General features: G+C 47.1%; 1 long non-coding RNA gene across 1 annotated transcript in view; it reads right to left on the bottom strand.

The window, feature by feature from the left end:
* Nucleotides 1–232: 232 nt before the first annotated feature.
* Nucleotides 233–15,006, bottom strand: part of LOC138472006 (uncharacterized) — a 44,955-nt gene continuing 30,181 nt past the window's right edge. Inside the window, exons 2-3 of the long non-coding RNA XR_011268551.1 lie at nt 591–654; nt 233–321 (exon numbers count right to left, since the gene is read on the bottom strand). This is a non-coding gene — a long non-coding RNA (uncharacterized lncRNA). The remainder of the gene's footprint in view (nt 322–590; nt 655–15,006) is intronic.

The raw sequence follows: 15,006 nt of genomic DNA, 5'->3' as shown, positions 1-15,006 counted from the left end.
AATAAAGAGAAAGGCATCTCAGTTGTGCGCTACATACTAGGCTGAGACCAAGGGGTGTGTCACCTGATTGAAATCCTTAACATTGTGCAGTCATAGCTCGAATTTCTTTTTGAAGTGTGGTCCTGGACTAGGTCCCAGGCACAGACCACACCTGGATGCATATTGCACAGGGTTGATATAATCCTTCAGCATATCTACTCAACCAATGGCACATAAGGAAAATAAATCCTTACCTGTGGGGCTAGGGCAAGTGCTTCACTGGATTTTTCTTGTTGGGACACAGGTGGTTAGGTTGATAGACTGATGCTTGGAGCGATGCTGCTGCAATGAAAACGAACAGTTAGTCTACGATACATGGGTCTACCTGAGACTTAAAAATTAAGATTAGATGAGCAGGAGCTAAAACCAGCTGTTAGGTGATAGGCATCAGAGAAAGGAACAGCCCCAGAAATAGGTTTGAAATCCCTGATTCACCCCCATCTCCCACCCATGGGACCTACACCCGTCCCAAGACTCCCTTCCTATCCAGTCTCGATCGGCATTGGCCCCCACCTGGGAAATATGAAGATCAGATGAAGGGCTGGAAATACCTGTCAAAGTACGGGAAGGCGAAGGTCATCTGGTGCACGTTCTGCAGCAGCAGGGTGGAGGAGTCTGGGGGAGATGGAAAGTGTTAGAGCAGAGCAAACACTACAGCAGAGCCACCGTGGGAAATGCAGACCACATCCGTGGCAAATGCAGGGAGTGAAGATAAGAGAGAGAGAACATGGGTCAACATGACTTACAACATTTTAGTATCTACAGATATTGCACACACATATGTATATCGTATTTGTATTTGAGTGCAATGCAAGGGGATGAGTGTGTGGTGGCTCCCCTTCTGCTACTGCAGAAATGGGTTGAAAAAGGTAATATAAAAGGTTGCTCACAGCAATGCTAGTGATTGTGAATAAAGTAAATCTTTCCATAATCACGTTTGTTTCAGTACAGTGATACAGTGAGATGGAATAGAAATGACTGAAAGTTAAAGGTTGAAAAACAGGCTTATTTCAGCCTAGCAATCTGCCATGCGGGAGCCGCGTTATGAAGACAACACCGGTAATTCGAAATTCCGTCCCTGCTCGCCTCCTCTCCCCCGTGCCCCCCAGTGTGGGGACGCAGAGGAAGAGGGGCACAGGGGGACCAGTGTTGTATGATATCCGGCTCCCCACGGCAGATTGCTGGACCCTAGCAATCTGCCATGGGGGAGCCGCATTATGAATACAACACAGCAATCCGAGTTTCGGTCCCCGCTCACCTCCTTTCCCCACAATGTGGGGGCGCAGAGGGAGAGGGGTCTAGGGGGGCTGTCATCACTTACCTCAGTACAGCAGAGGAGGGCAGAAGCAGCAGGAAACTGCAACCCAGACTGTACGCACGATCCAGATACAGGGAAGTACCCGTCCAGTCTGCATTTATTTACTGTTTCATGGCCACGCCCCCATCACGTCGCATTGACTGAGCATGTGCATGGGGGCCAGTGGCTCCCCATTGCACATGCTCAGCTCGGTGCCGGTGGAAAAAATAAAAACAAATTAAAGAAAAATCTCTTTTTGCCATCCTGCATCGCTCGCCCTCCCAGGCATGTGACCGCGTCCCACACATTGAAGACCTCTGCCATAGGGACTAGCTTGACCATGGGCAGTCAATGGGTGGTGTGAAGGCATCATTAAGAAGGACACAGACAACAGATTCCAAATTCAAAACAACCAATTTTATTAACTTAAATGTCAGGATGGAAAAAGGCCTACCTTTCCCTATGGTTTGCAAAGGTAGCGGGCGCCCCTCTCTCGATAGAACAAGGCTTGATAACCTGTTCAGTGGTTATTAACCACTTGAGAGTTCGCAGCCACTGCTTTTTCTCACTGTGCCTTTCACAGATGGGAAATATCCATTTGCATATCAGTCTTTGTCCTGCCCAGGGGCAGTCCAGCACCGAAATGCAATGGCAATTCCAACCTGAACGAGAGTACCACCAGCAACCCCATACACGTGTTTCACCCTTGTTGGGGATCATCAGTGAGGTGAAGCTGATGCCTCTCTAAGCACAGTGAGAGGGAGACCATGTCTGGTTGCCCTCAGGAGACCTAGGGTTACCAATCCCAGGTTCCTTGAAATTTGGTTTGCAAAGGTAGCGGGCGCCCCTCTCTCGATAGAACGAGGCTTGATGACCTGTTCAGTGGTTATTAACCACTTCAGAGTTCGCAGCCACTGCTTTTTCTCACTGTGCCTTTCACAGATGGGAAATATCCATTTGCATATCAGTCTTTGTCCTGCCCAGGCGCAGTCCAGCACCGAAATGCAATGGCAATTCCAACCTGAACGAGAGTACCACCAGCAACCCCATACACTTGTTTCACCCTTGTTGGGGATCATCAGTGAGGTGAAGCTGATGCCTCTCTAAGCACAGTGAGAGGGAGACCACGTTTCAAGTGACAGTTAAAAAATAACATAGAATACTTGTTTCCAAAGTTCAATTAATGTTGTTTTAAGTATTTGTTCAGTTAATTTGCAGCTTTCACACAGGTTGAAAATTTCACTGTAAATCAGGCTTCAGTATGTTTTGGTTTGCATGTTCTTTGAAGTCACATAAGATTTCAACATACTGTGGTTTGTTTAAAGCTATATTCATTTTAGCACTTCAACATATGATGGTCTGTTCGGATTTAAAGTTTCTTTCCCCTTTTGGGTTATAAAAGATGTAATTCTGTTTGGTAGCAAGGTTTTAATTCAGTTTGGTATTTAATAATGATATGTCTTGCTTGTGGTTCATTTTCACATAATTTGTAGTACAATATTTGTTCGTTTTGCTTTAATTGAAAAGCTCAATGTTCGGAGACCTTTGAAAACGTGCTTCTTGATACACGCGACCATTCCCATAAAAAGTATTCCCATCTGTTTGATAATTGACAATGAAAGGATCAGAGACTTTAAAAACGTGCTAATCCGAAGCACGTGACCACTCCGATACAAAGTATTCAGCAAATAATGAAGTTCACACGCGCGCGAACAGGGTTTCTCATTCACCAGAAACTCACTGGTCGCTTAAAGAGTTTGTGCTGCAGCGCAGATCACATAGCCTTCTGCTTTTAGTGTCATGGTTCGAAGTCCTGCTCCTCAAACACTTCTGTGTTGGTCCTCCAACACAGGGGAACGAGTACTTCGAGCAGAAAGGAAAGGGGAAGTATTCGCAGCACGGTTCCCTTCACCTTTTTCAATCCTCTCTGGGGAGTCACAACTCCCACTGCATGCTACTATAGCCAGGGCAACTATACTATCAAGACTTGACTATGGCAACTCCCTGCTCCTTGGAGCTAGCAGTAAATGTTTGAAGCAATGCCAGGTTATAAAAAATAACGCTATTAGAACAATCACAGGCAGGTCAAGAAGAGACCATATCACTGGTGATAGAAAAGAGCTACATTGGCTGGCCATGGAAGAGAGAATCACATTTAAATCCCTAACCACAGTCCATCGATGCCTATATGGGAAGGCCCCAGAATACCTAAAGAAACAGTTTAAATGGCATACACCCACCAGATGCTTAAGATCATCTAACAAAGGCCTTCTACAAATTATTCCAACAAAAAAGGCTAATGGCCTTGGCAGAGCCTTCCCTACCAAAAGCATCCAAAAATGGAATGAATTACCTCCATCTTTGAAGCTTGAAACTAACTATATCCAATTCAGAAAGAATTTTAAAACACTACTGTTCAAATAGAGCTTGATTTAATAAATTTTCAGCACATGTGAAGTTTTCACTGCGTGTAACTTCACTTTGTCTTGTCCTCTGCCACTATATGTCCCGTCTCTTTGCAAGCGCTCCGATGCCTGCAGGCTTTAGCGCTATATAAATATATAAAAAAATAAAAAAAATAAAAAAATAAATGCTGTAGGGTTCTCTTCTGCATGCACTGGCCTCCTGGTCCTTCTCCTGTTGCTCTCCTCTTCCACTGGGCTGGGCTCCATTTATACACCTGCAACCCCTTGACAGGCTGCAGGTCTGGATGACCAATCAACCTTGCCTGACCACAATTAAAGGGACATGCCTGACCTTCATTGCTCTTAGCCGGCATCTTCCTTGTCCGAGTACTAGAGTGGTAAAAGAGCATAATCTTCATTGCTCTTAGTTGCCTCTTTTTGTCCCATTACTGTCAAGTGTCAATTCTGTAGAAAGGAGTGGAGCTGGCTTATAAAAGCCCATAAAGGTTGGGGAAGGGTTGGGTTGGTTGTCACTAAGTAAAGGGGGAAACCATGTCTCACCCAAGGGCACCCCACTCCAAGTCCCCAAGGACCCTCCACCTAGGTGATCCTCCCTCGCTTCTCCGTCCCAGGATCTGAATTTAATAGTGACAGCCTTTCCCTGGCCACCTGCATAGAGGATTTAAGTGGTCTAGGAGTGAGAATACCCTCAGGTTTCTCACAGTGGGAAAACAACCAAACAACACCTACAAGCTTTGTGTTAGTCCTCATTTGCCATTTCTCCCTATCTGTACTCTAATTCAATAGTTTTGGCTTATAGGTGGCGCTAAAGCGCCAACTAGTAGCCCAAACTAATTAACCCATAGGGGCCACTAATAAATATTGTTACTTTGCGGCTAGTGGACACTGGGATCATCAGACATTGTGATCTACAAATGCTGTGTGGAGCTCAGATAAGCAAATCGACCTCTATTTTTAGAGTGTTATAAACAGTTGAAAGTTGAAGTTACCGTCCTGAAAATTCTGAGTAACAAAAGCTCTAATGCTTCAAGTCTGAGAAACAGAAGACGACTCGACCTAAAGCACCACAAGCTTGTGACAATTCCATGCTTGGCCCTTTCAGCATACAGATTGTGTTATCTAATTGTGTTCCTACTCATGTTTTTAAGTATTTCCCACAAGCTCATGTTCATGAGTGGCGTAACATGATTGAAAGGCGTAAAAGCCTTGTGTGAAGCTTTATCGTCTGTCAATAAAGCCATGCCACATTTTCATTCATTTGTATGGCCGAGACGAGGGGTGGAACGCAACTTGCATTTCCGCTGCTTCCGTTCCTCTACGTCATACATATGCTGTAGCATTTGCGCCTGCATGAATTTTCATTCTGGCACAAATGCTGGAGATCCCTATAAAGTCCTCATGCTTTACGCACCCACATAAAGCAGGCGGACCCCATGGGGATCCATTTTACACACTGACAGCCATGGAGCATGCACAATTACAAAGAAACCCTCCCTGACAGGGTGATCAGTGTTTCCAGTTGAAATAAAACCCTCCCCGACATGCTAGCATGGCAAGTAGTGCTCACAATGAAAAGTAAACGCTGCCTGGCATGCTACTTTGCATGGCAGAGTGCAAAGGTGCAAGGCAAAAGGTGTATACACGTATGTATGCCACCTTTTGCCCTGTGCGTTGGCACCCTGCCGTGCAAATGACGAAAATGTGGCTGCAGGGAGACGTTTACAGTGCAAACGTATGGGCGTCCTGCCACCAAATTACATTTTTCTAGAACATGTACTCTTTAATACATTTTGCGTATTCTTGATTTCTTCCCTCCCCTCAACGACTTGGGGGGATTACTTCAACTTATGATTTCTGAGAATGTAATTAACCATGATAATGACCTGATCAGACACTAAAAGCAGACTGTCTGGAACATGGTGCAGCTTGCCAGGCCCCAAACAAGACTACATATGGCTCAACATAGCGCACAAATGACATTAGACAATCTCATATGTTGCTATTGTTGATTTACCCTCCAAGGCCAGTGTAGTGTCTGAGGACTCTGAAGCTGTCCCCTGTCCCCAAGCCAGGTTACGCTGCATTGACTGTGCCATCTGTTTCAACAAGGTAGCAGTGATTGACCACATGGCCTATACCGGGTTTGGTCAAGGTGAAATCCTGTTGTCCCTGTGCAAGCAACATGCTGCCTTATTAACGAGGGCCAAATAGTCCAACCGCACTTCATGTGGAAAGTGTATTGGAATAGAAAAGGTTTACATTAACATCATCAAACCAAGTGATATGCATCAACAACATGTTAAACATACTACTTGTGTTGTAATGACCAAGTGCCACAAGCGGTTGTGATGTTGTGTAGTTTGAGAGAAGTCACATGGTCAGGGAGGGAGCCGGAAGGCACGTTGAGGGGGGTGGGCGGAAGAGGAGGGGCAGGGGAGGGGTTGAGGCAGTATGAAGTTAGCCTTGGTGTAATAAAGGTACAACTGTTTCCCTGGCTGTACACACGTTATTTGACCCAACAGTAAGGCTGCTGTGAGGGATTAAAACATCAAGCAGGGTAGCTCCCTGCCTGGAATGCGCGGTGCGTAGCGGTCTGATACATCGCAAGCAGACAGGCATGGAGGCTTCAGCTGCGACAGTAGACAGCTGTCGTATGAGCCATGGAGGAAGCTGATCACAGACGTGCAAGGCCCGCACTGGGGAAGCAGGGAAGTACAGCGCAACATGGGTGGAGCATGTGGGGAGTTGCGCTCGCAACTGAGACAATTGTGAAGGTGAGCAGACGCGCTGGGGAACATATTTACAAAGGAAGATCCTTTGCATCCTCAAAAGCGTCTCACACCAGGCACAAAGACAAAAGCACGCAGATCATCATTAAGTCATGTCTGATGAGGAAAACCTCACTGTACCCGTCACTCCACAGGGGGTTCTGCCCTCCAGACTGCAGGACTCTCTGACCATGCAACTTCCCACCTATTTTGACTTCTCAGAGACCAGCAACTTGGGGCCCAGATGGACGCAGTGGGCAAGAGACTTAGATGTGTACATTAGGGCCGTACAGCCTTTGGACGATGAAAAGAAACACGACCTACTGACACTGGCCATGGGCCCCAATGTGTGAGACATCTTAGAAGAATTCCCGGGAGGTTCCACAGACTCCTATGTTGACTTAAGAGCTGCCCACACTGAGTATTTCACACCTCCCACCAACGTGGACTATGAGCGCCACATGTTCCACACGACCAAATAACTAAAGGTTGAATCAATGGATGCCTTTGTGATGCGACTCCGTATTCGGATGAAACACTGAGACTTTAACAACTACTACAACAGGGAGGCCCTGAGGTCCCAAATTATCACAGGATGTGAATGTACTGACTTTAGGAAGAGACTACTCCAGAAGACTTGTACGCTAGAGGAGATATTACGATTGGCAAGGTCAGATGTGGAGTTGACACGACAGGTGGAAGCCATGAGCAATGCCAAAGTAAGTGGGGGGGGCAGTTGGAGGTGGTCAACAAGATGGAAATGACCCTGTCACACAAGGGCAATGGGGAGCCCTTTTGCTATTGATGCAGATATGAATTCCCACACGAGGGCACATGCCCTGCCCTGGGAAAACAGTGCTTGGCATGTGGGGGGACAACCATTTCAAACAGCCAGGCATGAGGGGAAGGAAATGGAGCAATGGCAGTGCGCACCGGAGAGAAGCCCATGGGTCCCAGACAGGGACTTGCCAATTCTACAAGCCACCTTTATGGAGACATAAGGAGCAGAAGGAAGAAGGGCTTGAGGATTAGGAGGAATTGCACCAACCGTGACACATATGAGAAACACGCCACAGATGTACAAAACCGCCTTCTCAACAGAGGCTACCAGAGGAAATCTGTGAAACACGCAAGCAAACGAGCAGCAAGCACAGACCGTACTATCTGCCTCACCAAAACCACCAAAAAAGAACTGGACAGACTGGTATGCGTGACAACCTACAGTGCCCTCAGCAATTTGATAAAAAAGACAATCAAGCAGCACTGGCCACTGATCAAGAACACTGGATCTCTCCAAAAAAGTGCCCCTTTTTGCCTTCAAGAAAAACCGCAACATCAAAGAGTCACTGGTCCATACGTTTCTTGAAACTCCAAAACAACCCCATACTCTATGGAACTTACCACCTGTCCAAGGACACTACTGATGTGGCAAATGCATGGCCTGTCAGTTCACCAAGACAACCAAAGTATTCACACACAAAGAGATCTCGTGGACCCTACAGGATCACACAAACTGTAATACCAAACAAGTTATTTACACCATTGAATGCCCATGTGCACTTCTATACATTGGGAAAACCATGAGAGCTGTGAAGACCCGAATTGGCGAGCACCAGTCTTGTATAAAAAACAAGGTACCGGACAAACCACTAGTGGAACACTATGGGCCTCATTACACGGACGGCGGTAAGGGTTAACGGTCACCGTTAATGGCAACGGTGACCGTTAACCCTTACCGCCGTACTACGAGGTCCCTTTGCGGGTTGGAGGAATTAACGCCTGCTTCTTGCAGGCGTTAAGTACCAACCCGCTAAGGGACCTCGGAGCTAATTACGGCACCGCAAAATTGCGGTGCCGTAATTAGCGCCTTCCCCATTCCCATAGAGCCCTATGGGGCAGAAATGGGAATGGGGAAGGGCAATGGCGGAAAGGGGATTTACCGCCCCTCCAACCTTGGAATGGGGCGGTAAATCCCCTTTCCGCCAAGGCGGTGCCGGTAATTTACCGGCATGGTCCAGGGTGCTAATAGCACCCTGGATTACCGCCTTCCGTGTAATGAGGCCCTATGTTAAGAAGAACCACACCAACATGATATAAAGTGGTGTGTCTTACAGAAAGTGAACACCACCCGTAGAGGTGGAGACATTGACGAAACCCTAACCAGACTAGAACAGAAATGGGTCCACAAACTACGAACTGTCAAAGAGGGTTTTAACATAACTGTAGAGTGGAAGCATTTCCTGTAAAATATGGTGACAGTATGTATGTCCTATGACAAACACCCGTCTACAGCAATGTGTTTTATACAATATGGCTGCAGATGCTCTCTGAGAAACCACATCCACCTTGCATCTGGCCAGACTTTCATACAGATCCTTTCCATTTTCTAAAAACAAGAATTTGCACTGTGTAACAATTTGTTTGTTTGATTTTGTGTCAAATCTTTTTTTAAAGTAATTACACTTTTTTTTAATTCAAGTAATCACATCTGTATATCGATATAAACCATTGATGTCATATACCTGTCATGAACAACATGTGGGAATGAAGTAACACATGCCTGATTCTATACTACATGACAGCTGACACCCAAAGGGATTGACAGTGGCTGACATCATCATCATGCGCCACACCTTGCATGACTTGCATTTTGGCCCTAGTGACTGCCTGCATTAACTCTAAACAGGCACTTAGGTAGTCACTCCACCACAGGGCCCTTGTTCTTCAACACGGCCCTAGCCCCAGACACCCAATGGGATTGACAGGGGCTGACATCATCATCCTGCGCCACACCTTGCATGACTTGCATTTTGGCCGGACTGACTGCCTGCATCAACTCCAAACAGGCATCTAGGTAGTCACCCCACTACAGGGCCCTTGTTCTTTAACATGGCCCTAGCCTGCATTCTACACACTTGCATCCTCGACATCCGAGATGACACACTGCTGCTTCAACGATCTTGGCAGCTGAGTGCACTGGCAATAGGTAAGCTCTACTGCACGCGGCTTTATGCACAGAAACTGGTAGGCCTACCCTCACTGTAAGGAATCTCTAAACAGTATGACTCTCCACATTTAAACACCCATAGCCCTTCGTGCCACCTACACCATAGGCTGCATGACACGTGTTGTGGCACCGTAATCCAGAACTTGCACAGCCCACATAGATCACAGTCCACTCTTCCCCCAGGACCGTTGAGAAGGGGCACTCTTTTTAATCACATTGTATTAAATACAGATTTGCACTAATTTCTCTGTGCACTTGATAAATGGCATTTGTGATTCCACAGAAGCCCTTTTTATCCCATTTAAGCGCACTCCATGTTTAGTGGGACCACCACTAGGTCTACTCTCACCAAATCTGTTAAGACCTACACCACCACCTCCCTAGTCACACACTAACTATGGGCTAGAGATAAACCACACCCTTGGGGCGCGATTTAGTAATCCTACCTCCTTATCCCCTGACAGGCGTGACCACGCCTGTTGACAAGATGACGACTGCATCCTAAAGAAGTGGATCCTTCCACCTCTTAATCTGAGCCACTAAACTCCTTGGATTCGGTAAGCACCGGCATCTGCCTTACACATAGTATTCATAACTTCTCTCTGCTAGATCTTTTGCTGACCACGTACACCCTGACATGTTCTTTGTCTGTTTCACTCCTACAGACCACATAGGACCCTCCACTCATAAAGACACTCCTGTCCTGATGAAGGCCTACACCATTAGAGCTCACCTAGCTCCAAGCAAAATGGCTGAAACACTGTCCTGTTGACATGTATTATATGCTGTTGTTCAACTCTTGATTTTGCCCACACTCTATGGGCCCCCTACCTGTCTATGAATCCACTGAATTCTCTAAGCTTCCTTCCCAAGGAACCTATAGAGAATGAACAAACTGTACAAGTAGATGTCTCAAATATTGACTACTTGATCATTCGTACTTAGTTACTACACTTTGGATGTCCTCAAATGTGAATGTCCTATGTTTTTGAAAAATACCATCACTGCACTTCAAAATAAAACCCTTTTGTGCACAAGAACAGTTTCATGAGAATTCTGTGACCACCCACACAAGAGGTTACCCACTCAGGGTGTAGCAGTGGTTACTCTTCAGCAGAGATCGACCTGACCTTGCTCATTCGTTTGTTGATAGGAAGAAGGGAGAATACAGGGAAAAGTGATGCTGGAATGGCGGGCCACACCGTTCGTCAATGTCGCAAGTCAAGAGAAGACCCAAGAGATATGTCCGCTACCTAATAGAGCAGTCCCAGTCAGACAGCAGATACAGCCAGTGGTTGGCGGAAGAGCCTATGAAGAAAGGGTATCTCTATACCTTCGGGAATCCCACGGCGAAAGAGCAGAGCCTGATACTACTGGTACAGGTCAACAATCTATCAGCTGAAAACCTAGTTGACACGGTAGCAACCGTCAATGTCATTAGTGAGGAGGTCTATCAGGAGATTCCACAGGCCCCAAAACTCATACCAGCAGAAGTGAAAATGTATCCCTATGGATAAAAGACACTACTACCGTGCAAAGGGTATTTCATGCTGGACTTCACATCCAAGATCCAAATAAAACGATACCCATCCACGTACTAGAAGCTGCCACAGACAGTGGATGCATCCTGAGTTTTAGAGCAGCACTGGACATGAGGCTGATACATGTACCATACCGACTCATGGCCCACAAGTACATCGACTCATTAACGAAAATTTAAAGACTTTTCCCCATGCTGTTCAAAGGTCTTGGAAAGCTAAAGGACAGACAGATCATTCTACACATGAACACTGAGGTACGCCCTGTGGCGCAGCACTATCAGGGAATCCCCATGAATATTCAAAGGCAGGTAGAAGATGAGCTGCACAAACAACTGGAGCAGGACATAATCGTGCCCACTGCAGGACCCACCCCATGGGTCTCGCTGATAGTCTCGGTCCCCAAGAAGGACTCGGACGCCATCAGACTATGTGTAGACATGCGTGGCCCAAACAAGGCCATAATGAGAGAGCAACACCAAGCCCCGAGGATCACCGACACGATCCACCTGCTTAATGCAGCCACTGTGTTCTCCAAGCTGGACTTAAACAAAGGCTACCACCAGCTGGAACTCAATGAAGAGTCCAGGTACATAACAACCTTCGTCACGCACCTGTGCCTGTACAAGGACATGTGCCTCAGCATCGGGGTGTCATCGGTGGCTGATATTTTTCAGGCAGAAATACACAATGTCATTAAGCACATCCCCCACTGTCTCAGCTACAGTGAAGACGTCCTGGTATTTGGGAAGGACCAGCATCATCACGACAACACGCTGACGAGAGTGTGCATGGCATTGGAAGCGGCCCACCTCACATTCAACAGGGAGAAATGCAAATTCAGAAAAGGCACTCTCCCTTTCTTTGGGCATGTATTCTCAGCCCGGGGCATGACACCTGACCCTGACAAAGTGGCAGCGCTCCATAGTACAAAACCACCATCCAATCTGTCGAACTTGCACTCGTTTTTAGGGCTTACTAGCTACTGCATGCGGTACATGTAAGAGTTTGCATCAGTGAGAGAACCACTGAGGGCCCTCATGGAAAAAACAAGTTCTGTTTGTGTGGTCCGGGGCTTGCCAGCAAGCATTTGAGACCATTCGTCAGTGCATCTGCTCCGTGGAGAACATGGCATACTTCAACACCGCCAGGGAGATGGAGCTCATGGCGCACGCCAGTCCCGTAGGGCTACGCGCAATTCTGACAAAAGTGGACCCGGATGACGTAGAAAAACACCACATTGTGATGTATGCCAGCCGGAGACTCTCAAAAACAGAGCAGGTGTACCCACAAAACAGAGCAGGTCGAGAAAGAGGGGTTGGCCATAGTTTAGGCCTGCAAATATTTTCATCCGTTTCTATTTAGCAAACCTTTTAGATTGGTCACCGACCATCAAGCATTGTTGTTCATTTATGGAAATCCGCAGACAAAAATGGAAAACCCAGCAGACTTCTTGTCCCGCCATCCGATCGCCTCAGCTGAGTCAAACCCTTCGATTTCTGACCAGTACATACACTACATAGTACAAGTAGCTACCCCGATGGGTGTTGACCTCCGTACCATTGTGCAGGAGATGGAAAACGACCAGACGATTCAGGACATCCTCAGGAGCCTTGCATTGGGCCGCGGGAAACAGGCTAAAGAGGCAGGAGAGGGTGCTAGTCCAGAAGTACAAAGAGATATCGGAAGCATGTACCTAGCCAAAAAGGAATTAACCCGGTCCGAGGAAGTCCTGTTGTTAAAAGGAAACTGGATCATCCTTCCACGAACGCTGCAAGGAAGGATTCTAGCCGTGGCCCACGAAGGGCACATGGGGATTGTATCTACCTAGAGATTACTGAAACAAAAGGTGTGGTTTCCCCAGTTGGATGCACAGGTAGAAACCCTCCTCAAGAGCTGCCCCACCTGTGCTGTAATCCACCATTACACAGGGCCGGAACCCTTGTGCATGACTGAACTGCCAGAAAAAGCATGGGATAAGATTGCCTTTTACTTCTTCGGGCCCATCAGTGGGTGGAGATACATATTCGTAGCAATGGATGAATATTCCTGCTTTCCTGAAGTCCAACTGGTGAGCTCGACAGCTGCCTAACACACCATCCCGGTGCTTGACAGAATGTTCACTACCTGCGGGGTATCAAGTGTGGTCAAATCAGACAATGGACCCCGTTAACGGCACAAGACTTTAGAACTTTTGCAGAATATATGGGGTTTAAACATCGTAGGGACACACCCCTATGGCCGCAAGCCAACGGGACAGTGGCAAGCTTCATGAGCAACATAAAACGAACCATCCAGATTGCCCATTTAATGGGGAAACCCATAGAAAAGATGTTATACCAACTATTTTGTGACTACAGGAATACCCCCCACAGCACCATGGGAAAAGCTCAGTCGGATTTCATATTCGGCCGCAACATCAGGGCATGGTTACCCCCATGTCACCCTCAAGGAGGAGACCTATCTGGATGATAGGGATATGTGGGAGCATGATGCTCTGGCGAAGGAGAACATGAAGCAGAGGGCTGATGCAGCCAGGCAAGCCTGCGAGAGCAACCTGCTGCTTGGGGATAGCGTAAAAGTCCGACAACCCTGGATTCACAAGCACACGTCAGCGTTTAGCAGCACTTTGCTGACATTCATCAAGGTAAACAGATCCCTTATCACCACAGAGAGTGAAATGAGGAAGGTGATCCGCAACTTCACATTTCACCAAGAGAAGTCAGAGGGGAGGAAACAGAACCTGAGCCTTGGGAAGCTCCGTACAAAGCAGATGATGAGGAGTCGGTGATCATCTGGCCGATCTCGTATGCAGACCAAGCCCGGACCGAGGCCAGGTGAGTGGCTCTGCTCGGCCTCAGAGAGCTTGCAACAGACCCCGTAGACTAATTGAGGAGATGGACTAAATCTTAACGTTTTGTTAAAAAAGAGAGAGGTTGTGACGTTGTGTAGTTTGAGAGAAGTCACATGGTCAGAGAGGGAGCCGGAAGGCACAGGGAGTTAGGTGGGCAGAAGAGGAGGTGCAGGGGAGGAGTTAAGGCAGTATGACGTAGGTGTAATAAAGTTGTAACCGTTTCCCTGGCTATCTGCGCCTTATTTGAACCAGCTGTGAGGGACGGGAACATCAGGCAGGGCAGCCCCCTGTCTGGAATCCAACAGCGTGGCACTGATTATTGCACTTCATCTGACCCTAGAATGGCATGTCCTGGTGTGTCAGTGGGCACTTTCATCCTCCATGCACTTAGTGCCACATGCTATAGCAGACATCACACACTGCAGCCTCGCTGAAGAACCACATACTGCTTGAGTCAGACACACACTGCCACGTTCCTCCGTCCATCAACAGCATAATTTAGGTACTGTGAGGCCACACCTTAAGAGCAGACATTCATATTTGTATGTATTTAAGGTCCAGTGCCATTTCAACCAGAAATGATGTACATAGGACGCATACAGGTGTCCGAGGCAGTCTCAGGGTGAGTGACTTTACACTATGATATGTCTATATGGAAAAGGGTGACTGGAAGATGAGGGCGAGTCTGTGGAGTACTGAAATGTCTTGAACATGTACAAAACACACACTATAATTATACAGCTAGTTGCTGAAATGGGGTATTAATTCTTCAAAACCTTTTCAACTCCACCCGTCGAATACTTTCTAGCCCCGCATTTGGACTTAGCCACAATAAGGTATTATCATGAAAAGCCTCCCAGGGCTCATGTCTTGTTATTCCTGGGAGAAAGGAGATGACGGTGCTTCTCTTGTCCTTACTTGAGCCCTCATTCTGAGATAATCAGTTTCCTGCTTGTTCTCCTTAGATCTAACTTCTGCACAGACTCATGTAACAACGCGCAGAGCCAAAAAGCCACATTGGAGCCTCGATAAAGGATTAGTCTGTGGTACCCGGATGTCTCTTCTTCCATCTGGTAC

The sequence above is a fragment of the Ambystoma mexicanum genome, chromosome 8 (assembly GCF_040938575.1).
Source record: "Ambystoma mexicanum isolate Mex_15411 chromosome 8, UKY_AmexF1_1, whole genome shotgun sequence".
In the NCBI taxonomy this organism is placed as follows: Eukaryota; Metazoa; Chordata; class Amphibia; order Caudata; family Ambystomatidae; genus Ambystoma; species Ambystoma mexicanum.
This window is presented reverse-complemented; position numbering and strand designations above follow the sequence as displayed.